The 25,645-nt window shown below is 40.1% G+C and overlaps 1 protein-coding gene and 1 long non-coding RNA gene across 3 annotated transcripts in view; one reads left to right on the top strand and one right to left on the bottom strand.

The window, feature by feature from the left end:
- LOC111264027 (calsenilin) overlaps positions 1–25,645 on the bottom strand; it is a 109,241-nt gene that overhangs the window by 72,550 nt on the left and 11,046 nt on the right. The window lies entirely within an intron of this gene.
- LOC111264028 (uncharacterized) lies at positions 9,121–11,768 on the top strand. Its single transcript, XR_002682611.2, has 3 exons — positions 9,121–10,057; positions 10,319–10,461; positions 11,580–11,768. It is a non-coding gene; the product is annotated as an uncharacterized LOC111264028 (long non-coding RNA).

Raw genomic sequence — 25,645 nt, 5'->3', positions numbered from 1 at the left:
CAGTGCTGCCCTATCATAAAATAGCCACAAATGACAATGTAGATTTCCAAAACAATGACCGAAATATAGCTAAGTGGAAGCGGACGAAAAAAATGTTAACAAATCCTTAAATAGAAGCATCTGTGTGAGTAGCAATCATTATTCCCGACAGAATGGGTTTAATACTACACAATGACAGCGCTACGAGACGGGTTATTCAGCATCGAATAAACGACATTGAATGGGCTGTAGTTTTTTCAGGCCTCCTTTAAATTATTAATCTGCTAACATTATTTACTTACTAGTAATATATAACTAATTCTGTCGTTAGAAGCACATGTTCCATCGTTGCAAATTGGAAATCTCGATATAGGAACAGTCAATTGTCGTCGCTCTGTAGCTGGCTTCCAGCGCGACCAACATTGTACGATAAAACGCAAGCGAAGGTTCGAAGGGCCAATAACAATAGTGTTCTGCTTGTTATTCCTGTGTAATTGCGTTACCACTTCATCTGTTTGCAGCATTCTCCTTCACATTTTCGGTACGTGAGCTCTGAATTTTACGTTTGTTTACGTCCTATATTGATACGCGAAGCTTCATCAACTTCTAATAACGTCTGACCTATGCATGATCATATTTTGTCACCATTAGCATACATACTACTGTGTACAGTGAAAATGCCAAGCTAGGACCGAGTCTCTGCCAAAATTTTGCCCCCGGCCCGTTCGAGAACGCAAAATCGAGTAGAAAAAAATGTTAGCATCCCAGTGAGAACAAGGTGTGATGGCTTATTTGCCTCTTCCTACTGGAAAGCCTCAGGTTTGCTTCGTATATAGTTCTGTTCGGGTCGATCTAGCGATGATCATATCTCCTCAAGCGATCGCCCCAACAGATACTCAGAAGGCAGACAGATTCTGGCCCTGGATGGCTGAAAATACTTCCGCCAGGTTTCGAGTTTTCCGTCTGATACTGCCGTTAGACGTTGCATTAGACGAACGGCTAGATAGTCCCCAGCACGAAATGAAGTGTGTCTATGCGCGGGTTCGAACCGAGAGCACAACGCGGCCCGAAAATCAATAGGGCAAGTACGTTACCCACTAAGCTACCACGAAGACTGCGTTTTGTTCCCTTCTCACCCTACCTATTCGCGTTTGCTGGTTCCCGTTGGCGAACTGTTTTCAAACAAACGGATTCAGTTAACGCTATATTCTACAGTTATAATATCTAGCGATAACTTCATCTGAGCCTTACGGCGGCGCGCAGTGTAACACTACTGAACGCAAAAATTTCACATCTATCTCGTATTTTTCTGTTATAACCTTCCAATAACGAATATGGTTGTTTGTTTAAACTGGTATCACTGGCAGTATTTGACCTTAATAGCTAACGATATATAAGATCTGTATACACCACATTAACATTGAAGAATAGATGTGCTTGTGCTTTATCGTTAGCATATTAGAGTCGTTTAATTGTCATGTAATTTTTCGGTTGCGTTGGTCCAGATATTTTACCAGCTTATTCTAGTGCGAATGAGCCTGGTTCGTATTGATTCTTATCCAGCCGAAACCCCTGTTGTACTAATGATGCCTCCTGTTACTTCAATTTGATCAGAGTAGTTTAATCTTTGATTCAGCCAATCTGCTACCTCGTTGTTGTAGGCGGGTCACTTTGGTCTTACCGCGGCTCCTAAGTTTCCTGTGAGAATATTTCCGCAACCTTTTCATGTACGACGTTCTAATTGGATCCTCAATTGCATTTTGTCATCCGTTACCACACACATATAACTTACTGCCTGAAGAAGTAAGCGATTTCGATGTCAAACCTTTCAATAATAACTCGAAAACATTTACTCCTCCTTATTAACTTAACCACCAAGCACGCCAATCTGAAGTTTTAACTTATCCATACCCTTGTTACTCGATCTATTTGACATGTTCTCATACAAATATTACAATGCATTATTGCACTATTGGGTTTCTAACAAAATTCAGTCATAAAATTAACCAGAGAACTCACAAATTCACGTGGATGGTTTGAGCCATATTGGGAGGAACTTAGTAGTATATATATTATAGCTAAACATATACATACGTATAAAATCAACGCTTTGTTTGCAAATGTTCTAGGATCCAGCGCGTGTGGCACACATGTACATTTTGAAACAGGTCACTTATGAATAATATATATATATATATATATAATGTGATCTTTTGGACGTTACTTTCGTAAAATGTGCGATTTACCATTCATAGTCTCCAGATGAGTGATTCTTACCATGCAAGTTAAATCATAGCGACCTAGCACTCTCAGCCACTTTCAATATCACTACCATTATACGGTGATTGGTTTACTATGAGAGCTATTATCATACCTATAAGAAATATGTTGTGCTTGCATACCGAGCTCGAATACAGACCTAACTAGGACGAAACTTCATACTACCGATGTTGGCCTGAGATCCTATTAGGGAGCTGCAGTTCACCTGGTGACATCCTATCCTGAGAAATCCAACAATTATTGCTCACTTTGTCCTCATTGAATTTTCCGAAAATCTTTGCTAGTCCTGTGTCCCAAGTGGATTTTCCTGTAGCTATAGTATTGAAACCAATTATCATTATGAAAATATTAACATCTACGAAGGAGTGTCCTGTAAACGTACAGGTGCACCTTATCCCTGGTTGTTTCGTATCTTTCCCGTACTTGAAGTTGCGCAAACACGTTGCAGTGTTTATAGGCCCTTGGGAACCCGCGACATCGTGTGAAATTAGTCCCGGCCTATGAGTTGTGGGACAAAAAACTTAAGAAGGTGAACGCTGCCCCACCATGTAATGACTGTTACGAAACGTCCTAATATATATTCCTAAAAGTACAGATTCACCGTTCTGGCTCATTACAAAACAGAAACATTTGAACACTGGCGTAGAAAAAGGGTAGCGTATATGTGATTCTGTGCAGAGCTCTGTGACACCTAACGACTAGGTTCAATGCTAGAGGACGATTTTTAAGTCTCCTTCTATGCTTCGAATTTCGCGTCCGGTATCGTCTTTAGGCATAGTTCCACCAGACAGAGGATTTCTAAGTGTAGATCGACTCAAACGTTCTGTCATGCAGTTTTATTGTCCGCGCTAATTTCTATTTGTTTCGATTTCTGTTCATTGCTCGTTACCCTTCAGGCCTTTTGCTGGTTGACAATTCGACAATGTTTCTGCCTAATAAATTGAATCATTCCACCCCGCCTTTGTTTACTCTATTCTTAGGGCATATTCTTTACTATATGACCATATGTCGATACCCAGTAGTGATCATCAGCAGCCATTTTCACAGTCGATTTTCCTTGTTATCTATTTTAAGTGGTTGGCCTATTCAAAAAGCGCGCAGGGAAACAGGCAACAGTTATTTGAATTTTTCGTTGATTCGGCCATGTGTTCATCCTTAAGATAATTACACATGCGTTGAGTGACCATTCCGTTATCGTACGGTGCGCTGTAGCGGCGTTGATCACAGACGTAGTAGGCAACCGAATTCTGCCTTCAGGTCGTTCTAGTAGCATTACCGCTAATCTGGGCGCAAGTGCCTTCAATGAAATAGAAGAAGCTACTGCAGTTGGTACATTTTTTCGACCCAGCCTTTGATCCTTTTGGCTTACTACGAAGAGTGCTAGCTGCCGAATTGCGCCATTCGTACACATTTCGATTGATGATACACAGATAGTCCCTAACGGAACTACGTGCAAAAAAATTTGGACAAAACCTTTACCAGCGCATATTGGCAGCAGGGCCAAATAACGGTCAGGTAGTGATTGACCATCAGGCTTATTGGCATGCATACCATAACGTATTAAATAAATTAAGTTACTATCTGCTTCGTTGGAAAAGTATATCCAGACACTTTTTAGATACCGCTTTTATGTGGGCAATAGCAACTGTTTGTGGGCAACTTGGGATGGGAAAGTTCTGTCAGCAGCTTTTGTTCTGAAGGAGCTTGATGAGAGGTATTTCGAAGGCAGCGGACCTCTTCGATGTAAGCAGGAGCAGCACGACAGAACTTCGTAAACACCAATATCGATGACAAGATTGAGCCCGCTGGTAACATCGGAGCTAAACAAACGCTAATGGAATTGGCGTAGGCCACAGACAGGCCATTGTAGAAATTCGGCCGCATCTAAGCCGACTCATCCTACAGTCGACCAAAGCCGTTCGCCTTGGTAGATGTACGTTCCCGAAGCTTAGACGACGTCAAATAGATATTAACACAATGAAAAATTTAAAAGTTCGTTTAAAAATCCAACCTGTCCTGCCAAAGATGTTGCTCGAAGGTGTGGCTACCCATATTAGGGCGAAGCGTGATCTGGAGACCTGATGTGCATATCTGAATGCGTCTTAATAAGCGAGATCTTAGGTGAACATCATTACAACCGTACGTATAATGCCTGAAAAAGGTTTGCAGCCGCACGCGCTATCTGCCCACCTGTGAGCTCTGCTTACCAACCACTACAAATGCATTTGGACTGAACGAAGGAGAACGAAATTTCGTAAAAGGCTTTCGAACGGACGGTTACCGCAAAGAGAACGCTGATGGTTGTAGTATCGTCAAGTGCCTCCGATGCTGTTAAATCAATAAATTCTCAATGCTACCTGAATGGTAATCTTTGTATTGAATTGCTGCTTTTATTGTATGTAAGTGAACCAAATATCGGATATCAGATACTGGATAGGTGTGCCTAAATATTGTTATACGTCCCAAATCCGTTCTCTCACAATTTCCTTGACTAAAGTGCGTACAAATTTTACTATCAAGATACAAAATATAGCTGAATTCGCGCAATTCATCATGAAGAAGTTTCTACCATTTGCAATATCAGTGATATGGAACGGATTACCATCTTTCAGTTTCGCCCCTATTGGCCTGTGCCGGCTCTTTGTTAGTAGATGCTTCAAAAACTCTGTTTATCATGAGCTCTAATAAACCACCGAATATTTATAATTATATAACACAGCCGTTGATAGGTTTCTTCTCAGAAGCGAAGGTTAGCGGTGATACAGTCTGTTAGCTAGTATGGTCCCTTTAGGACATCTACCTGACCTGAAAACGCAAGTAATATAAAGTAAAGTATAACCGAAAGAGACTCTTTGTCACAAACAAACAAAGTCCAGATCAGACTATTTGCATAATGGTGCCTATCTTAGCGGCGGACTATTGCGGCCGCGAGTATTTGAATAGAGGCAGGTTAATGGAGGATAGCCATAGGCTAAGTGTTGCGAGTTATGGTGATGAACCAACGAGGAAATGGCAAGCCACAATTAGAGGAGCAAGGCAGAACAAGGCCAAGCAGACATCGGCCGCATCAGCAATAGCAGAAAGGATCTCTAGTAGAACTAGTAGTGATAGCGAGAAGGAAATTTGCCACAGGTGCCACTTGCCACGAGCTTCACACACGCATGAAGGACACGCGTCCTGTGTTTTTGTAGTTATGTTATATGTAGTCACTTATGTTATATTGGGGTAAAGTAATGACTGTGATGATATAGTTGGAACTGAAGTGATCAACTGCAGTGGTCATTGCAAGCGTCTTGTCGCTAAAAATCCACATATTGCGGTTATAGGTATTTAGAATTGTTTATATCAATAACCAGCAACCACTAATTCGGATTGTAAATTCGATCGATAATTTTCTCTATGAGGCTCTGTTGTTCATTTGCTGACAAATCTCGAAAACGTCATTTAAAATTCCTATTATAAATAGATTGTTAACCGATCAAACCTCTATAACAATGCTGTATGGGCGGAGGGTAGGAGTGCCTTCTGCGTCAACGGTCCGATGAAAAAGCATGCATAAGAACTTTATTTCAATTAACAAAAACTTCAAAATTATTACCCTCGTTTGCTTTCATTATATCTTATTTGCAGCGATCTTAAACAGCAACGCATACATGAGCGAAATATGCGAAATGCAAGCGCAGCCGGCTTCCCCCATGACTTCTAACATGTCCGCCAACATTGGACAACTAATTATTGCCAACAAAGATCTAATATATGCTACTTTATTTCAAAATAATAACGATACTATCATTATTCTTATTCAAAAAGCATTTCAAAGCAGAAGAAGGGGCGGTAAGACGGCGTTGCTGTTTGTATTACATACAGTGACCATTATTTATACTGAAGCTTATCCAAAACTTGTCAGATGCTGGCATTAAGCGGAAATCTATATGTGGACTTCGATAGCAGGTGTAGAACCTATAGAGCCAAGTTACGGCTGAAGTCACCCTGAATGTCTTATGCACAGTAACGGCATCGACCGAGCCGTAAGCTTTAATAAGGAACTTAGCAATCAACAGTGTTTATCTAGTGCACTTCTAAAAAAAAATCGCCAGATATAGAATAGAAAGCTCTGATTTTTCGTTACTATATATATATATATATATATATATATATATATATATATATCGTTAGTTATATAATAATCTTATTCTGAGCATAATCGTAGCACCTTCTTGTATGATAATTATTATTATATTCATTCTGAATTTAAATAGTTTATAATTTTTAAAAATTATAACTATTTTTCAGTATTATAGGCGTGTTCGAATGTATTGCTATTTTTATATTGTCTTTTACTTGTATATTGTTATACTACTTTCTAGAGTAGTTGTAATAAAAGCAACAGTTTGCTTATATATATATATATATATATATATATATATGTGACAATATTAAACAATGTTTTTTGCGATTTGTGCTTTTTTGACGCGTCGTACGTCTTATCTCATAGCGTGCTAACCCTGCACGACTCGTTTACATTGGGTCATTCTAACGGTTTCGAAAGCCCACTTCCTGCCACATCTCCAAAATGCCCGCCTGCAAATGGCGATAACGTATTTCTTTTGGATTTGAAACATTCAGTTGGCCGCTAACGGGGCATTGATTAAGACGTAAACGGCACGAGTCTCGTACTTTTATATCTTATATGCTACCCATTTAAGCTATTCGACTCCCGCTGATTATTTAACATATGGGCATAAGGCTCACTTTTGCGCATATCCATTACGTGCGTATATCCATATGTGTGCAGATCCTGTTAACTTTAATGCACGAGTTTTTTTATGATACGGGCCTTTCTCCATATTCTCGCACCATAATTTTTCTTAAATTCTAAAATTACTGTTGAATATATTTTAATATGTCACGCCATTTTTCCTAACGACGGACATTTAGCCTTACAGCCTTTTTTACTTGCCTGATAATAGAATAGAAAAAAAGTTGTAGAATACTGATTGTGGAATAAGCGAGTCAGAAAAAGCAAATGAACACGCTCGTCGATCACTCAGTCTCCTGATTCGACGGCACAGATCAGAGTTCAAAAAATGTCTACATATCTCCGATTTGTAAGCCGACCCTTCCTGACATAAAGCGCAAAGTCAGTGCCGTCTCAGTGGAAAACGACAAATTCAGGTCGGCCGTTAAATAAGGAGAAAGAAAAAGATGGCTAAAGGTTAAATTTAAAATGAACAATCCAACGAAAAAAGGAAAGAAAGACAACGTACCTCAATAAATTCTTTCTTTATAAAGACGAAAGCCTTTATTTCCTACCTTACTTATGTTGTCTCCCCTTTGGGTACCATTCATCCGACTGCCAGTTATGCAGAACGTGAACTACAATATTCAAAATATCGGTCGACCATCTTGGCAGCCGTTGTATTCGACTAGGGCAGATGCAAAGGGCATTTCGGAGATTGAAAAAAAGCACATGTACGACTGGCCCTCCAAGTAACAGTCCATTAGGTCAGTTGCTAGAGGTCATTAGCTCGTGATTTGCTCATATTTAATAGCGGGTCGTGCGTAAGCCACACGAGTTCAATTGATACACGGTTGTTTAAAACCCCTGGTCAAAATTTCGTTAGAAATACGATAGAAGGGGGAGCTCTAGATCGAAATAATGATCGGTAAAGCTGAATTCTAGTGATTCCTTAATTTTTTCGGAACAGGCAATACGCATGCGTGAGATCTGCTGCTGTCAAAGGCGTTGCATAGTTTGTAAGTAGAAAAAGATGAGCCGAAAATTCACAGAGCATATTATTTAGGTAGAAATGATGTGTCTACGAAACACATGTTGCGTAAATAATGATCGCCCGGATACCGCTATGAATTGTGGCAATATTAAGCGAAATACTTCAAATGAGTTTGTTTACGAATTTTCATTGCTTAGCTCATCCGCCCGTTATTAGGAGTGAATAAGATGATTGTCTTCACGATGCTTCCGGCAGGTCTCGGTTCCTTCGGCCGTCTCCTAGCTTCTATGGCTTCTAAACGCACTAACAGCTGTTGGCCAACATTTTAAGTCGTTGTCTAATTGACCTTTTAGCTAGATTCCAATTAGAGAACATAGCATTTTACCTGTAATGGACGAGTTATTCAAGGGCTAATAATGTTTCCATTCAGAGTTGATCCCGAGGAAGATCCGAATAGGTACAACTAATTGTTTACTTTTCATGGTTGATCTTCAACAGTATAATCGTCGTTACGAACTGACCTTTGTGCACGGCTGATACGCTCTAGCAATAGAACGAACCGCTTGTTTCGATAGGTAGGCGACAGCTTAGAAGAACGGCAAGCCTTTAGCGGTATAGACGAAATTCCTGTGATCGATCTTTCCGCATTCAGTTTAAAAAACGGAAAACGGCGCGAATGGAGCCTCACAGCTACAAACTAATACCCGCTATACGCTGCGGTCTTGGCGACGAGTGCTACTCCGACAGAAATCAGCGGACGTTTGAAGTTCCCCAATGATTACGTGATGTTGCATCAGCGAAGCACCCGACTCATTTAGGATGTCGTCTCGCTGCCCGATCTTAACCACTAACCGATGTTCGGCCATCGCATCCAGTGACGTAGAACACAACGCACCAGGCAGATCTGGAAGCGCGGATTCGGCACGAATCGTGCAAGAAACTTGCAAAAGTTTTTCGGTTGGTAACTGGTCCCTTAGCACACGTCTTTTGTGCCCTTCGCTTTATTGTGGCGAGAGAGCTTACCATACCTCTCGGAGTACTAACTGATTTCCGTCAGTAATTGTCAGATCGTTCAGCGTTCATCAGTGACATCAATGGCGATAGCATTTTGTTTATCAGTTTCTAGAGAAACGTACACCTCAAAGGATCACCGCTCGATGGAAATGGACTGGGAAACTTCGGCTCTTCCAAAGAGACACGAACTCATTGTCGCGCTGCCCAAACTATTAATAGCCTCTACAAAGTGAGTTCGCAGTGCTGCGGAAAAAGCTGCAGTCTTCAACGAACGTATCTTTCTGAGGACGATAGAGTCCCTACTGTGACCAGCTAGTAATCAGAACAGCAACAATGGATCACCGCCCGCCATAGTTTCCGCTTCTAATGTGTTGGGCCAGCTTGCCAGATCTCTAGATGTCGCCGGAGACGCCAGTGGCAATTTACCGACAACGACAACGACAACGACCGGGGCTAAACTCAGAGTAACCTTACCGCATCGTTATTTGAGATACAGTGACGTGATATCAACGTTTACCGTTATCGGATTTTTCTGCACAATGCGGAGTCATTGCCTTTACTCTAATATGATGGAAAGTTTCAACGGTCATTATATCTTTATCGGCATTATGTTCTGCTGTCGAGGTGTACTTTTAGTTCCATATATACACCTATAGCCTTATCACAATAGAATCAATAATCGAGCATAGATAATAAAATGAATGGTGTTTCGTACGCGATACAGACACTGTAGTCGCAAATAGCAACGCTCTGTTGGGCGTCAGTGCAATTTGCCAATCTTAATCACTATTAACACCGGTAATATCTAACCCACAGTTTAGCAACCCAATTTAGAACCAATCAACGTACGGGGATTGGCTGCTGTGAACCTTAGCATTGGCTGGATACTAAACGCTTTATTCGAATTCAAAGGAAGGCATATAGAAGATCAATATGCAGTTATCGGACCACGCAACTACGTACGCATGTACCTACGCTTATGAGCGAAATCACCTTTCTAAGCTCTCTGCTGAACCTATGGCACTTAAATGTAGCAAATCTGTGAAACTTGGGTAAGTATTATCAAATCTCTTGGCTAGCTAGATAATTAATTATCCTTTTCAAAAATACTAGTTCTTAGAGCTACGTTTGTGGCAGAAGTCAATTACTTAGATTATATTAGCGCGAGCTTACATATACGTTCAACACAACGTTGGATAGAATGTACACCTTCGATGTTGAACGGACGGCGTCAACAGACGTTACATCGACAAAAAAGTTACCAATGGACCATTCATCCTATGCGATATCGTTTGAATGATTCTTTCGTATAGATCGAATGGACGGCATCTGCTGCATGTTAAGCGGGGGCTTATTCAGTAGTTGGCCATCTAGAAAAACACCATACACCGTGAACATTACCCTGCACGTCCTCTTCCCATTTTCCCCAGAAACGCGACTTGCGTCAGACCCAACGGTACGGCTGAATTGTCATTAATCCACCTGCTTCATATATATATATATATAGATAGATAGATAGCGCTTTGTGCCATGGCTGAGCAAACTATACGGATCTATCAGTACAAACGGCTCAGGTGCCACGATAAGCCTTCTCATTCCCCTTGAATAAATTAAAAGATGCCTTCGTGATTTTTATTGTATTGATCACAAAATTAATTTTTATTTACCTATAAAGCTATCTCAAAGATCTTCCCAATGAAGATTAGCGTACGTCTACGAGTACTTCCCGTCCGATCTTGTTCCGCATCGGAAATTTACGTTAAGAGGTATCAATAGATACAAAGATCAAGATCTAGCGTAACATTTCGGCTGCGGCGTGCACTGTATGATTACATATGATTTAGTGTTTAGATGAGAAATTCAGCTCACTTTCGTTCATACTTCCACTGATTCATTATTTAGCCGCTAAATTTGGCAGAGGCCAAAATTGTACACTTTAGACTGTTGTGATTCAGAGTACACTAAGCATGTTAAATCATGCGCAAACACCCTCTACTAAACTAAATAAATAAAATAGGTCATTGCTATATCGATTACATGTGCCCGAGGGGCTAATACTCAGCGTAGTCTCATGCCAGTTTTTCGCTCAGGTAATGGTCATCTGAGTCCGGTTTACCTTCCAGGCGCTATTTCCATTGCTTCCATTAGATCATCCATTCATGAGCCTCACTGCCATCTCTCATTTATCTTCGATTTAAAGTTGAAAGGCATATTTGGCTTACAAAGCTAAATCTATCAGCTGCACCTTAATAATAGTTAGTTTTTATCATTACTAACGATTGACGTGTACGTATCTTTAAGTAGATCGAATAAATGTATTACGATAGATTACAATCGCGCACAGAAGTCGTCAGAGGGAAGGACCGACGCTTTTTTCATTAATAGATGATTTCGGTTGACGGTTTCTGTTTTTCGTTTGCCGCACGCGTCGGGTGGGAGGCTCATCAAGGTAAGGGAAGAAGTGGACATAGGCGCGGAGGAGCGTCCTTAAGTAATTTAAATAAACAAATTAAGAAGAAGGAGGCAAGCCGTAATTGGTGACAATCAATTTAGTTGATGTTTCCTTTTTTACAGAGTTCGTCTATTATGTGCAGGCTGTCGAGGCTTCTGTTTCCGTATTGTTTGATAGCAGTAACACTAGAGCTAGCAAAGCGTCAGGACCCACTGCCCCTGCGACAAGGAAGAGATACCGGTTATACTATCCAACATTGTTCAGCGATAAATTGAATCAACTTCGATGAATAAAGGAAGAAACAAGGCAAATGAGTGGTAATTATTGTTTGAGTACGTTAATGAAAAAAAACATTTCAGGCTTGGGAGACAGGTCACTACTTTGTATTTATGCTGTCGTTTCATTGTGAGTCATATGTTCGACCTTCTACAATCTGTATCAGGACTGATGAGTATGTGAGTGAATGCGGACTTACGAGTCGTCATACAATGCGGTTGGTAAGAAGTGCTTGAATTTTCAAGTCACCATAGCACTGACATATGCCACACATTGTGGATATACTATAGCTTACCCATATAGCGCACGACAACCGTAACTGAATGAAGAAACACAATTGGCAACCCCATTTTTAAAACCGGTCCAGGCTTGGGCCTGAAAATTATCGAAAATATCGTTGTACGTACTACGCCTACTGATTCTTTGGCAACAAATAATTTCACCGTATTTTCTAATAAATAATTCGCAAATGTGACTCCCGTTTCGTCGTACGATTAGCGAGCACGTATTTTTCCTATAGCATTTCATAGAGGAGAAAACTTCTATGAATATGTCACAAAATTGAAACTAAGACGTATTCCTTTCTGAAACCTTGTCAATTTGGTGTTAAAAAAGCTTTCCTGTTAAATCCTTCAAGTGTATAGAAAAAAAAATCTTCACTATGCTTATGAAGTGTCTATGAAAGATTTGACATGCCTGTTTTAAAATTCACTGCCGGTGGCCTCAGTGATTCGAGCGTAAAAAACCAAACGTGTTGAATACGTTTGGCAGCTTCTGTGTGCTTATGCCTGTTTCTCGCCTAGGCCTTCGGCCGCCACTCTGAAGAGTTGTGCACCATTTTGTTTCATGCATTGGATAGACCAACCTTGAAAAGGGCATGTTAGGCAGAAATGTCTTGTTTTTCTCGTTTAGCCATTCAGACCGAACCTGACGACGCTCACGACAACTATATGGGTGCTACAGGTGTTTTAGCCCAACCCACTGACTTTTTCTCTCTATTGCTGGCATGCATGACATTGTTCCTAATTCCTCTGAATTGTTTGGTAGCCTTTCTACATTCGCGTTTATTTCGTTTGTAACGTAGTGGGTCACTGCGTTGTCGGCTGACCGTTAAACCGAAGGGACCATATCGAGTCTAACTGCTGGCTCGGCTTCCCCACGTTGGGCGCAGAGTAGACTACCTAATGAACTCCTGTATGCGCCCGAATCTTATTAGATTGCCGACCTCGTTCCACATATGAAATCTAGTTTCCAAGTGAAGTTGGGGCTAAGCAGATTTTATCGAAACACTGGTCGGCTGATCAAAAGTCGCATCTTAGAAGGAAAGTCCAAAAACATCGTGTTTAGCCTTTTTTTTGCCCATAGATTAAGTGTGCGCGCTCTGTAGTGGACTAGCGAAGATACTTTAATGTGTAACATGTCTGTTGCAGTGAGGTCTATTACAATTTGTTTATGAGATAATGTGAAAGGGGAGAAATAACATTAATAGAATTGCAAACAGCTGGGATTAGCTCTACATAACTGTTAGCTGTTCTAACAGCCGGTAATTACATTATTATATGGTCGGGAAAAAGTCAGGACGACAGAAGAGGGAACCAAAAAAGGCGAAAAGGGCTAAGCATAAGGAAGCACTATAAGTAAGAGAAGAGTTATTTTATAGTGATATAATGCCCTTCGTGTTAATAAACAAGTTGTACTAAAAGCTTTTCGTTCTTCTGCTTCTCTTAATAGACGCAGGTTACTTTGAAGTGTCCTTAAGGAGATGACGACAAAGACAAAGCGAGAAACGACCTTGGCCTTAAGTTTGCCGCGAGATTTTATCCTTCGTTGCGTGCGGAGAGACTCACCTTCGAAGCCTTAGACGACAAAGGCATTAAAGAGAAGAAGCATTTGTCCCCTTCAGTTAATTTACCGTCTCAGCACCAAAACAATATACACTTTTGTCTAATAGATTGAAAAACACTTAATAGTATAAAAATCAGCTCAGTCTGTCAACCCATTTAAAACATTTCTAAGAAGCCGTTTCAAATACTTCAATGCACCTATATTATAATATGACAAAAATATTTTGTCCTTTGCCTCGCGAGAATCTTCAGCCTAAAAGATGTGACCTGCTGAACCTGTAGTATTTATGTACCGTTCATCATAATCATCGTTACCGTTATCACTATCATATTATTGTTATTACTATTACTCTTGTACTACAGTTGTAATTGCCTGAACATGTTTTCCGACTATGTGTAAAATAGATGTTACATACTACCACAAATGTCCACGATGACAGAGACCTTAGATTTTTGCCTTCTCAATTATCACTCACATTGAAAGCTCTCAAATACATTCTCAGGGTCGTTCACTAATAGGCCCCATGGCCTTCATAGCTGCTGGAGTGTACGTGCAGCTATCATGGAAATCGATGTACTTCCGCAATTTCTACGCATTTTACTATACATCTCCTAGTATAAACACTATTACGAGTCTAGGGGCAAGTCAAAGTTACGTTTCATATTAAATAGTTGTTTCAAGTCAATAATGTTACAAACTATCCGCCCTTTCCCCCGGTTCGAGCGTCACAGACACCCCAGACGTGCGTAATTATTATTACATTAAATTACATAAACGTATACGTATGTCTTTTCTGAGATAAAGGTGTATTTGGCATCAGTAATGTTTGCATCAAACATCAAGCTATGCACAGATTTACCTATAAGCGGTCTTTAATGTCATTCTGTATTTTCGAATTAACCTAACAGATTCTACGAGTCAGTCCAGGAGTGTGCACAGGAACACGTCCGTTTCGATACTTTGAGACGATTCCGCTAATGCTGATAACTATAGTTGACCAGTTGCACAGAAATACCCATGTAGCCATTGTAGTGTAGTTATTTCATGCAGATCTTACAGCAGTTTCATCCATTCGTTAAGCCGAATTGCTCTCAAGCAACGCCTAAGACATTTATTCATCTTCGTCGGCTTGCGCTGAACTTTTTTCCCGCTCGAGGTGGTTATGACCCACCATTGAAATATTACCACGCTCGGGACCTAATCTAGGAATGCTCGTAACCGTCTTATGCAGCAGAGACTCTTGGCCTAGAGGACGCTGAACAAGATATAATAGATACATGATTCCTGCGTGTTTTCGCTGTCTTCAAGGACGCCTAGTGAGATAAAAATGGCCTTTTGTATGTTTTTGAGCTCGCACCACCAACGTTCACAACCACACATCCTCGAAGGACACCTGTCGGTCTCCCAGCTATGCGCAATAGCATGTTAATGTGTATCAGACGATATAAAAACACGTATCAGCAGCAGGTGGTAATCCTACAATGGTGCCTTCAAGAAAACTTGGTCAGTCCATAATTTGAATTCTTTTCATTAACCCATCAGTGATGGAGCATTCCGTCTGCCCACTTATGAAACTTGCTAAAAAATGAGGTGGTCATAAAAAATTCGCTTCCAGAGAGATATCGTACTCACCTGAAAATAAGAAAAGAAATGTCCATATTAGTAAAAAGAGCTGTACGACCAAGTTTCTATTAACTGAGTAACTATTTCTGAATTACCAATGCATAGTTACGGTAATTGCAAAACCTTGTTTGCTTCAAGCGGGCTAAGTGGAATATCCAAGCAATATTTTCATAACGTGGGCAACCGAGTAACGCAAACTGTTTAATGGCCAACTTTTATCTCTATTTCGTAAATTCAGGCTGGTGACAAAAGGACACTAATGCATATACTCTTTCCAGTTCAGTTTAAGCCTGATCTCTGTGTTTCAAGTTTACGTCCGTAATCGCCATCAGGCATTCCATCGGATGGAAGTCTGCCTGTGCCTGGGTTAGAGCCTAGACCACCAATTGTCCCTAAAGTTAGCAGGCAAGTACGTCACCTACTGAGGTATCACGGAGGAGGCCTGGCCAAGATTAACTTACATGACCTACTGCATACGTTTTATAATTCCAACGCACCAAATAAATGCACAATGGCACCGCGACGATTGTACATACTCAACAAACACGATTTTTTGAAACTTCCTGTAAGGCTAAAGCTCAGACGTCATCGGCATGAACAATTCTAATTTTGATGTACTTCAGTCATCAATTCATTTCGGGACTTTTCGGTGAGTAGTAGATCCCTATAATGTGATGTACCCAGTGGCCCTTGTGAAAGAATTCCTTTGAGGATTTTTTCTTGTTGGATAACGGTACAACGAGATCATCATAGCACGCCCAGGACGAGTACGGTGGAGTGGTGTATTAGAGCGAAAGACGGGATAGATCGTCCATCGTGATTTACATCAACAGTCGTCGTGTTCAAGTTGGGTACATGGATAGGAGCTAGAACTGTAAGCACTGCCGTTAACCGATGATTTACTGACTACGAGCAGACTTCACAGCAGGCCGATTCGGTTCAGCTATTGTCCAATAGCTATTCAACAGGATGCTACATGGATAGTTCGAAAACTACAGTAGTGCCTTCTTTCCAGCCATTGATTTGATTCAATAGCTATTTCCTCCTTAGCAGCTTCATAATCTGAGAAAATTGGCGAGACTACCACTAAAGGTATATGAAAGCACGTCCGACAACACTGTTCGTGTCCTTCCCTATTCATTGGAAAGGTATAAGGGCATAGAATTATTTGCGATCAGTAATGTGGACCTTTCGTTTTGTTTCGTCGAAAACTGCTCGACGCAAATGTCGAATGGCTCCCTATTCGAAACAAGGGATCGTGGCCTTCAACGTTTATTAATCTGGATAGTTGCGTTCGGGTTGTATGTTGTTAAGAAACAGACTCAGGCAACCGCGCATTGCGTAATAACAGAATGCAGAAACTTTCTGTTTTATTGGAGCGTAGTAATTGTAGTGATCCTTACGCAAGAGTTTCTCTGCGTATGTTCAATGTATACTTCTAATAGTTAGCTGTTGGTAAACTGCTGGAAAATGTTATTGTATTCTTTTTTTTTTGTACAAACCCATTAAAAAAGAAATTGTAAATTTTTCTGAAACGGTTGATTCGACTCAACTTGTAGCCCAGCCAACAAGCGTGTCCGATGAAGTCGTACCAAACCTTCATTCAGATCTTATTCAGACACTTATGGCTGCGAATCCCCTTGTTAGACTACACTACCGATCTATCCAGTTCTGTGTATTAGTACCGAGCTAGATACGAATGTTTCCTAACCATTTGACTACGACCAGAGTGTGCTAGCCTTCCTGCGGTTGACTAGGCTTCAATGTTGGGAGGATGCACACAACAGCTACTCGAAATGTGAATAGCATATCACGCTCGTCTAAGTATTCGTCTCTGATCACAGTCAAACTTATCCTAACTTAATGAAAACTCATCAGAATAGATTGTTGTGGTACAGTCCAGTAAGTATTTCGGGGAGACCTTTACTAGGTTGCGTATTCCTGCGAAGCCTGTTCTTCTTGATTCATAGAAAATTAGATTCAACCTAATTTTCCTACCGGTATTCCAGCCAGTATTTGGGGTCGTCTATTGCGTCGTTTGGATATGAGCAAAGCCTCGATTTCTACTAGAAGATATCGAGTCAACGATTGTGTCGTGAAAATACACTTTAATTACAGGTAACGTTTACGACGATATAGTACCAAGATTGTTGATTGGTGATCTCCAACGCACGTACTTCTAGAAAAATGAAGGACCCACCATGCAATCCAAATGTAGTTTCATAACCAAAAAAAATCGCCCGTCTTCTATAGAACAACAACGTAGTATAGGAAGCATTGTTCCTGATATGTCAATGATTCTAAAATTAGGACGTACTTAATAGAACTCATAGAAAAACCACTGCAATCCAGTTTACGAGAGATCCTGAAGACAATGTCGATAATTATAGCTTGCTTGTACAGGACAACAGGCTTCTTTGAGAAAATAGTGGATGGCCATGTTGATAATGAACACGAAAAGGGCTTTTATACTTTAAACTGTTGATTTGTCATTTCAGAAATATAATAATTACGATAGAAGAGGGACTTACGCACCCGATGTTTAGCGCTCTCAAATAAATTTTATTTTTAATTTATCCAAGCGTAAAATATTGTATATAAACACCTGAGGACTTCAGAGCATTCTGTTCGGGGAAAAGCTTACATTACAAATGGCCATAGGAAATGTGTCTTGACGGTTCACAGAGAACGATACTATTTTTGTACATAGGATACGCAGAATTATGTCCAGGGCAGAGACTTCAACATTCCCGTAATCGAATTTTTTGCCATCATACTGCAATAGTCGTTTTAATTTTAAGTTGCCTTACTACCATTGTCCTATTATTAAAATTGCCGAATTCTACGAAACGCTTTTTCAATAGCTTAGCTTTACGCATGCACGACTGTGTAGTCTAACGCAGATCGAAGCTTTTGACACATGCAAACAAGTGTTACTTAAAATTACTGAACAAATAAAAAAAACCGTCACATAAAAAACATAATATGATTTGCTGAGGTCATAAACTTAGCTCCTATAACCGAACTTTACCGCATACCGAATAGGGATGGATATGTTTGATTGTGCCCGAAGATCTACCCGTAGTTCTAAATGCTACGTACTCTCATACATTGACTATATTACCTATTGAAACCAAGAGCGTTAATACATGGACACTGAGCAGAACGAAGCAGAACACTCATTACACATACGAGTCATACCATTTATGCAAATACGGAACTGAATAAAATATCAATACCCTTAGAAATTATACAATAGTAATGATTATATAGCTACTACCGTGGTTTGACATGATGGGCTTACGTTTAATAACAAAAAAATAAATCCAGATAATTTTCTAATTCTGCAAAAAGATTACTCATATCGATTCCATTGCCAACTGCAGCTCAAGATAGTTGAGACACTCACTGTTCAATGTAACAAACTTGCTAACCTATTAATCGGGCTGTTGGAACGGCGGGAACTTGTACCGATATAAAGTTTCGTCTCAAACCTACCGGGCATATGCAATCCGTTTAATAATCAAACGTTATGGAATGACAAGGAGTTACATAAAAATTCGAAGATATCTTCTTGTACAGATATCTAATACGTATGTAACGTATATGACGCATTCTTCTTGTAACTTCATTTATTGGAAGATTCGATTTATGCGATGTTCCCATGTCCATCGTCCATATTTAGTTGTCAACCGTCGACAATTTGTATCTTCACGTTTCCTTTTCGACGACAGGGGCAGTTTTGTAATACGGGTTAACTTAATTATACGAATTGACGCGTGTCTTCGCGAAAATTTCAAAGACTAAAGGTAAAAAAAATATATATATATGTGTGTGTGTGTGTGTGTGTGTGTAGAGCAATCTAGAATTTCGGCTTCTAGAAAGCAATTTAGCTCCGATGCTGAGATAGACTAACTTAACTAGAGATAGGTAAGCATTATTGTATAGCTAAGGGATGAACTTGATTTAGAAAAGGAAGGTACGTAGTTTCACATGAAAGCAAACGAATAAATGGGCCGACCACTTTACGTTGGCCTGATTCACTGCCTGTTTACCGGAAACGTTTGATTTAAGCTGTTAGATGGTTAGAGACGAGAAAAAATACTATTGGCAGCTATAGAAAAAGGGACATTTTTTTATGCCGAGAATAATTGGCTTGTCTAAATTGCTTTAGATCGCTCGTTGCGTTACCTGTTACACATGACGATAAATAAGCCTAATTATAGCGGGCTATAGTTGCAGTTATTATAAATGGGACATAGGAAAAGAGAGCAAATGTCTTAACTTTCACGGAACGGCGTATGGTAGACGCTGTTCACGTATAGCCAATATAATGTTGGAACGATGGTTACTATATATGTAAAAAAGAGGTGGCTCTAGATACGATACTAAAGAGTAACATCGATCTAATTCAATTGAACGAGTAGGCTAGCAGCACCAGCGACTGATAAAATAATCTAAATAAACTTTGCCCACGGACTGTTTTTTGGTTTACGGGCTTAAAGCAGAATAACTAAATGTTACGCCAATTCCCTAGCCTAAATAGAACAAGCTTCTACTCGTATATGCGGTACATAAATATCGTTGAAAGTATGGATACTGCCAATATCTATCGTAATATATTTTTTCATGTGTAGATTTCCCCTTTAGATATAGTTATATTATACACTTGCGCTAATGACCATTTTATCAACGAAAAAAAAAATATGCAAGTTCTTTTTTTGTTTTAAAATAAAAAGTTTATAGTTAAAACAAATAATTTAAATACATTTGTCGCTTTTATAGTAGGAGGGGTTCGAGTTTGAGCGCCACATATTGAAGCCAAGCACTGACAGTGATCTTTAGAAGATACAGCCAGCTATAGGAAAGCGTTTTCCTCAAGTTTCGCTTTTGTCGTTCATTTTGATTCAAACTAAAATTCACCAGCTACTTACCTTTCAGTATCTTTTGTGAGGGCTATAACTTCGCAGCACTGATGCCCTTGCAGTGTATAATACTGTCGGCACGGTGAGCAATCATTTCAACTATTTTGTAAATAGTACCTGCACTCAAACGGTTAAACGTAGCAGTGCAACAAGCTGAAATCATGATCTATAGTAGCCTAAAATATCTCCGGCTTTACGCAGGAGTTCAATTTGCGATCCTATAATTGAGAGTTAAGCGCGTTACCCACCTGTTATCGAATCTAAATTTAGTTTAAAGTCCAATATAATGCCCATCCTTTATCGTAATCTCGGGCCTGGAGGTGCGGAAGCAATACTACCTTAACGTATAATTAAATCTGAATACTAGTTTATTGGAACTTAAGTACTTTCTAATGATGAAAAAATCTGCTCGAGCTATTTGTCATGATGTTTTTTTTAACTGGGCTTTTTACACTAGATGATTTAATGGATGCGTCTGATCACGAATGAGTTTTCTTTTATCCATAGGCGGATCCAAGAACGCGAATCGTGTTTCTATTCAATTACCGATCAGGCCTACCTTGGCGTAATACCTGCTGCAGGTACAGTTCGACGTGCACTGCAACAAACCAATACATAAAAACAAAGTTGCAACAGGCCGTACGAGGCCAGAGTAGCAGCACTTTGACCGATTGGATAACGGTTCTGTTTGGAACTACGCTATGTATTTCCCCAAGTCTTGGGGCTCTGATCGCCATCGCTATAAACCCCAACACTAATTGCGCATTTGCAAGCGCGCACAATTCCATCTCTTGTCTAACTACGTTCGCTACCTTCTATGGGGTTTCATTATTTTGAGTCGTCAAAAGGTATCGTCGGTGCTGTCGCCAACGGGTAGCATGATACGCGTACCTGCACACGTATTCTTCTTCAAGATACGTAGACTAGAACGTACAGCAACGCACCGAAAGACCTCCGAAAACAATCAACTACGAGCTCAAGGGAACGTTCGTAACTTGCTCCATTTTACTAAGCAGAGCCTGCCTAAATTCTTGAAAAACTGCTACTTACCGACAAAAACCTTTGGGACTGAAAATGCTAGGTCGAGGTCCAAGCTGTCTATACGTTCACTGTGGTGTCCTGCTAAAATATATAATATCAAGTAAATATCGTGTTTATAAGTAATTACTTTTGAGATCAGCTTCTAGCAAAGTTCAAGTTCCTAGGCTGTCTGTATCTTATACTAAGCACTCATTGAGCTTGCTCACAGGAGTGTCAGTGAAATGATATATATGAGCGAGCTCGCTACTGGTCCAGAGTTCCACCTAAGCGCTTGTTCCTTTGCTATTGCGTTGTAAGTTTGTCACAATCACGCAACATTTATATTAGTAAGTTTTGAATTACGGTGACAGACATTTTTATCTGGGGTTTTGTACCGAAAACACGAATATTTGTAATGGACCAAAGTATCGCTTAGATCATGTCGGAAAGTTCCTTTTTCGTCATGCAAGACTTGAATACTTCGATGTAAACAATATGTAATGTAACTGTCTTAGGCATAGTGTAACAGAGCTGATTTACCTATACAAGGACAGATGGCAGATATTTCAGATGCGTAGTTGAGATAAATGGAATTAATATGGACGATAGTCGATAAGGTAACCATTCATTCCGATGTAACTGGTCAGGGACTTGACTGCCATGTATAATTCATGGAGCGCCCACAAGCGCCACGTATAACTGGCCACGCATGAAGCGATCTATCTATCGATTGAGTGACTTGGGAAGTTCATCAGATGAATGGGCCGCACTCACAAAGTACTCGCCGTCAGTCAAAACATAGCTTCGGTGCGACTATGCATCCCCTGTCGATCTTATGTGGACACTGACCGCAGAAATTTTTACTTGGACCGTTAATAAACAACGCAGATATCTCTAAAAGTTAATTTCTAATAAGAGCCATTTATTCGTGTATTAAATCCAAAATTACGCGACGAAAGGAAGGGCGGCCGTCGGTTCAAAAATGACAGCCCTTCAATTATTTACTCATATTTATTAGTTAGTCCTGTTATTCATCTGATACCAAGTTATTTTTTATTTGCATTATACTGTTATGTAGAGCCAGTTATATTCGCACACCTGTAATCTTTTACTTAAAGAACCTTATTGCGGAACCAATCACGTATACAACAAATAAAACTTTTCAATAGAGCTTATAGTGTATAGTCAGATCCTCAGTTGCGTTACCTCACCTGCGTTACTCTTATATAAAAGACAAGTGTATAATCGAAACTTTGTATGGCAGATTGCACACTCGGACCTCGCGCGTGTCGCGCATTGCGTAAATAACCTAAGGGAAACAAAGAAAGCGTATCAGCTATTACACTCGCTTATATGGCCATAATCTACCTTGTAAGGATTCAAGAAGGTCTCGAGTTCCTTCAGGTTCGGTGTTTAGTGAACAAAATAGAAATTATCTAAAAGAAGATGCCTATGGTAGTTTTTAAATGTGGACAAGCCAAGCACCAACTTGGCAATCTAAGTGGCGAGTGGTCATGATATCAGTCAATACTGTATAATAGAATTTTTTTAGCCTTTTTACTGGGTTTCCGCCGTTTTCACAGTCCAATCGAAGTGAACAAAGCCGAAATGATTACTGGTCGTTTTATCAACTCTATATGAGTGTGAATTATTTGCTTGTGATATAGTATTTGATAAATTAAATGAACCAAAGATTCGAATACCAATTTTTGAAATTTACTCTAAGTCGCTTTGGAATTGGAAGCACTTCTTCGTTGTTGTTGATTCACAAGCGATTAAGCTTCAGAGGTCACTTAGCGCATCGAGTACTACTGAGTTACTCCCAACAACTTTATAAAGCCACCATGATCAGCTGTTCCGTCATGGGGATATGTCTCCATATAAAAGGTCAATCATTAATGGGCCAGGTTGTTGTATGCCATTGGCCAGACATTTGTCTCCTAGATCGATGTCCCCTGAGAAAATGTTGCCACCCACATTATGGGTAAACTGGCTAACTTATACATAATGTTTGATTACATGCTTTTTTCTGTCTTTAGCTTACTACTTATTGCTGTCAATCTTATCGAACAACTAAATCAACAGTGATACAGACAAGTCACTACCTACTAGTGCGTAGGCGTATAACCTCCGGGTCCTGGAAGGCCGCAGAAATTAGGATCTGAGCAACTTTTGAGCCAGCAGCAAATCACTCACACGAAAATATTGGATCAAGGGTAACCCTCGTTGGTACGCAGTGTCCCTTTCCGGCTGACCGACTGACCAAACCCTTGTCAAGCTCAAGGCTGACTTTAGAGTTCTGCGATTGCCCATCCGCCGCTTCTCTTTGTTCTTCTTGCCTTTCTTCAGCTAGAAGAGCAATAGCAGCCATTCGTGAGGGGGGGGGGGGGGACGAAGACAAACTGTGGTTGTATTATTTTCTTCTGAAAAAGGAAGGAGACGTATAGTGAAAGGAGAACGTAAAGCGCGTGGACATCTGGGAACTACTTTGGGAAGAAAGCAGGGGAAAACTGCTTAAAACTGTTATGACGAGTAAACCCGGACAAGCTCTTCTACGTTTTCCTGGCGATGGCGGCTGTACGCTTACCCTGGCGTCCGACCTTCCATAAAACTAAAACTATCGCCGATATCTGTCCATGGACTCAATCGGCGCTTTCCCAGCCGTACCGGTATTCTTAGTCTCGCACCGGCCAGGCTAATTCTTTCACTGTAGCATTTGCCAAAACAGCAGAAATACTCAATTTGGTTCGTTGTCCTTATTTTGGTCGCCATCTTCGCAAAGTACGCATGTGACACTGTTTGGCTCTGCTGATGTTTTTTGCAAATATTACATAAATATACTTTTAAATAAATAATAATATAAATATTATTTAGCTCATGCTTAGCTAAGCAAATAGAAAGTACGTCTACTTTGTGGAAACTTGAAATTTCTCACGACGCGCTATTTTTCTTCATTATTTTTATATATAATAGTAAAGTATAATATATATATAATATAATAAATCGTGGTAATGCATTTTATCAAATAGAGTGAGAGGAACACTCAAATAGAAGAGTAGGAAGAAGAAATTATTCCATTGCTACACAGGAACTGTACCCAAAGCTTTCAGGTTGGGTATAACTTATTGGCACAATGCTGTTAAACATTCGTTACTTGTTTCCTTATCATCAACAGTATATGGCTTGTTCCACTGAGGTTTCCGAAGGTTAGTGGCCAGCTAAAACAAAAATCAGCACTATAATAGAAGATGTCTGTAGTAAATTATTGTCATAGAAAAAGCGATCACAATCTGAGCAGTGCAAGATTCACAACTTAAGCGACGGATGTTCCGGGCCATTGTGTCTATTCTGGAACGCCTGTAGAGCAAAATGGGTCCAAAATGGGCAAACAGGACACGAGGCAAAACTCTTTACTGTCGTCTCTCTTTATATATAAACCTACCGACAGGGAAAGATCAGGATTGTAGGTTTGTAGTCTTGCCGACTGCCATAGGGCAAAAGATAGAACGGTGTAAAAGGGTCCACATTAATTAGTGTTGTACTTTTAATTTAATCAGAAGGGAACCTTGATGGAGTTTTAGCATTACGAAATGTGGTTCTTGGCTAGGATATTTATATAATTTCTTGTCTTATCGGATACCAGTATGAAAAATATCCGCACCTTTTTGTATGCATTTTATAATTCATCTGCGTTTTAATAAATCTAGCGGCTTAATAACAGGCACATACAACGCGGTCGAAAAAGCAATGGAAACTCAACTATGAATACCTCCTGTAAATCTTCATCTACAACCCTTATTCCTAGCTAAAAGCAAAAAGTTTTGTTCAATGTAGGTTCCATTGGATGCATGCCTCTTCACAAACATTTCCGCTATACACACCCCTCCATGCACATGGTTCACGTGTACAATTATGCATACGCGTGTTCGCTCATCCTGAGTGCGCTATGACTCTGTGCTCGAAAACTGCTTGCCCGAAAGCTCACGCGTCAACCTGTGGTACTGCATCTGGATTGGCGAGAACCACTGGCAACGATTCGAGACGAGCTCTTTTTCTGTTGGAAAAGCCTCGCACTTTTTTAGTGTATATAGCTTCTATGCATGATTGCACGAATTAAGCGTATAGTTGTTGTATATAGCTATATTCCTCGTAACCTTTCTGCTTTTTCGGTAGTCGCTCGCTTCTTCTTCTTGTGAATCTTTTATGAATTCCATGGCTCGTAAACCCATACCGTCACTCTATCTTAGCTTTAGCAACTGCCTGTTAGCCAGCCGGCCTTTGCCGATCAACCCTGCTGGCCGCGCCGCTTACGCTACTCTTCAGAAAGGTTTCCAAGTCGTGTTATACACGCACAGAAATACAACGGCTACATCCGCAGTTCCTACCCTTTGCTATCCTTAAATTAGCGTGTCTCCACGTAGGTATGTTTCGACTCTATCAAAAACAGTGTCTACAGGTATGTCATAAAATGTTAAGTGTGCACTTGATTTTTTTGCTAT

This window comes from Varroa jacobsoni, unplaced genomic scaffold (assembly GCF_002532875.2).
Source record: "Varroa jacobsoni isolate VJ856 unplaced genomic scaffold, vjacob_1.0 scaffold_814, whole genome shotgun sequence".
In the NCBI taxonomy this organism is placed as follows: Eukaryota; Metazoa; Arthropoda; class Arachnida; order Mesostigmata; family Varroidae; genus Varroa; species Varroa jacobsoni.
The sequence above is the reverse complement of the archived record's forward strand: the minus strand, read 5'-3'. Positions and strand labels throughout refer to the sequence as shown.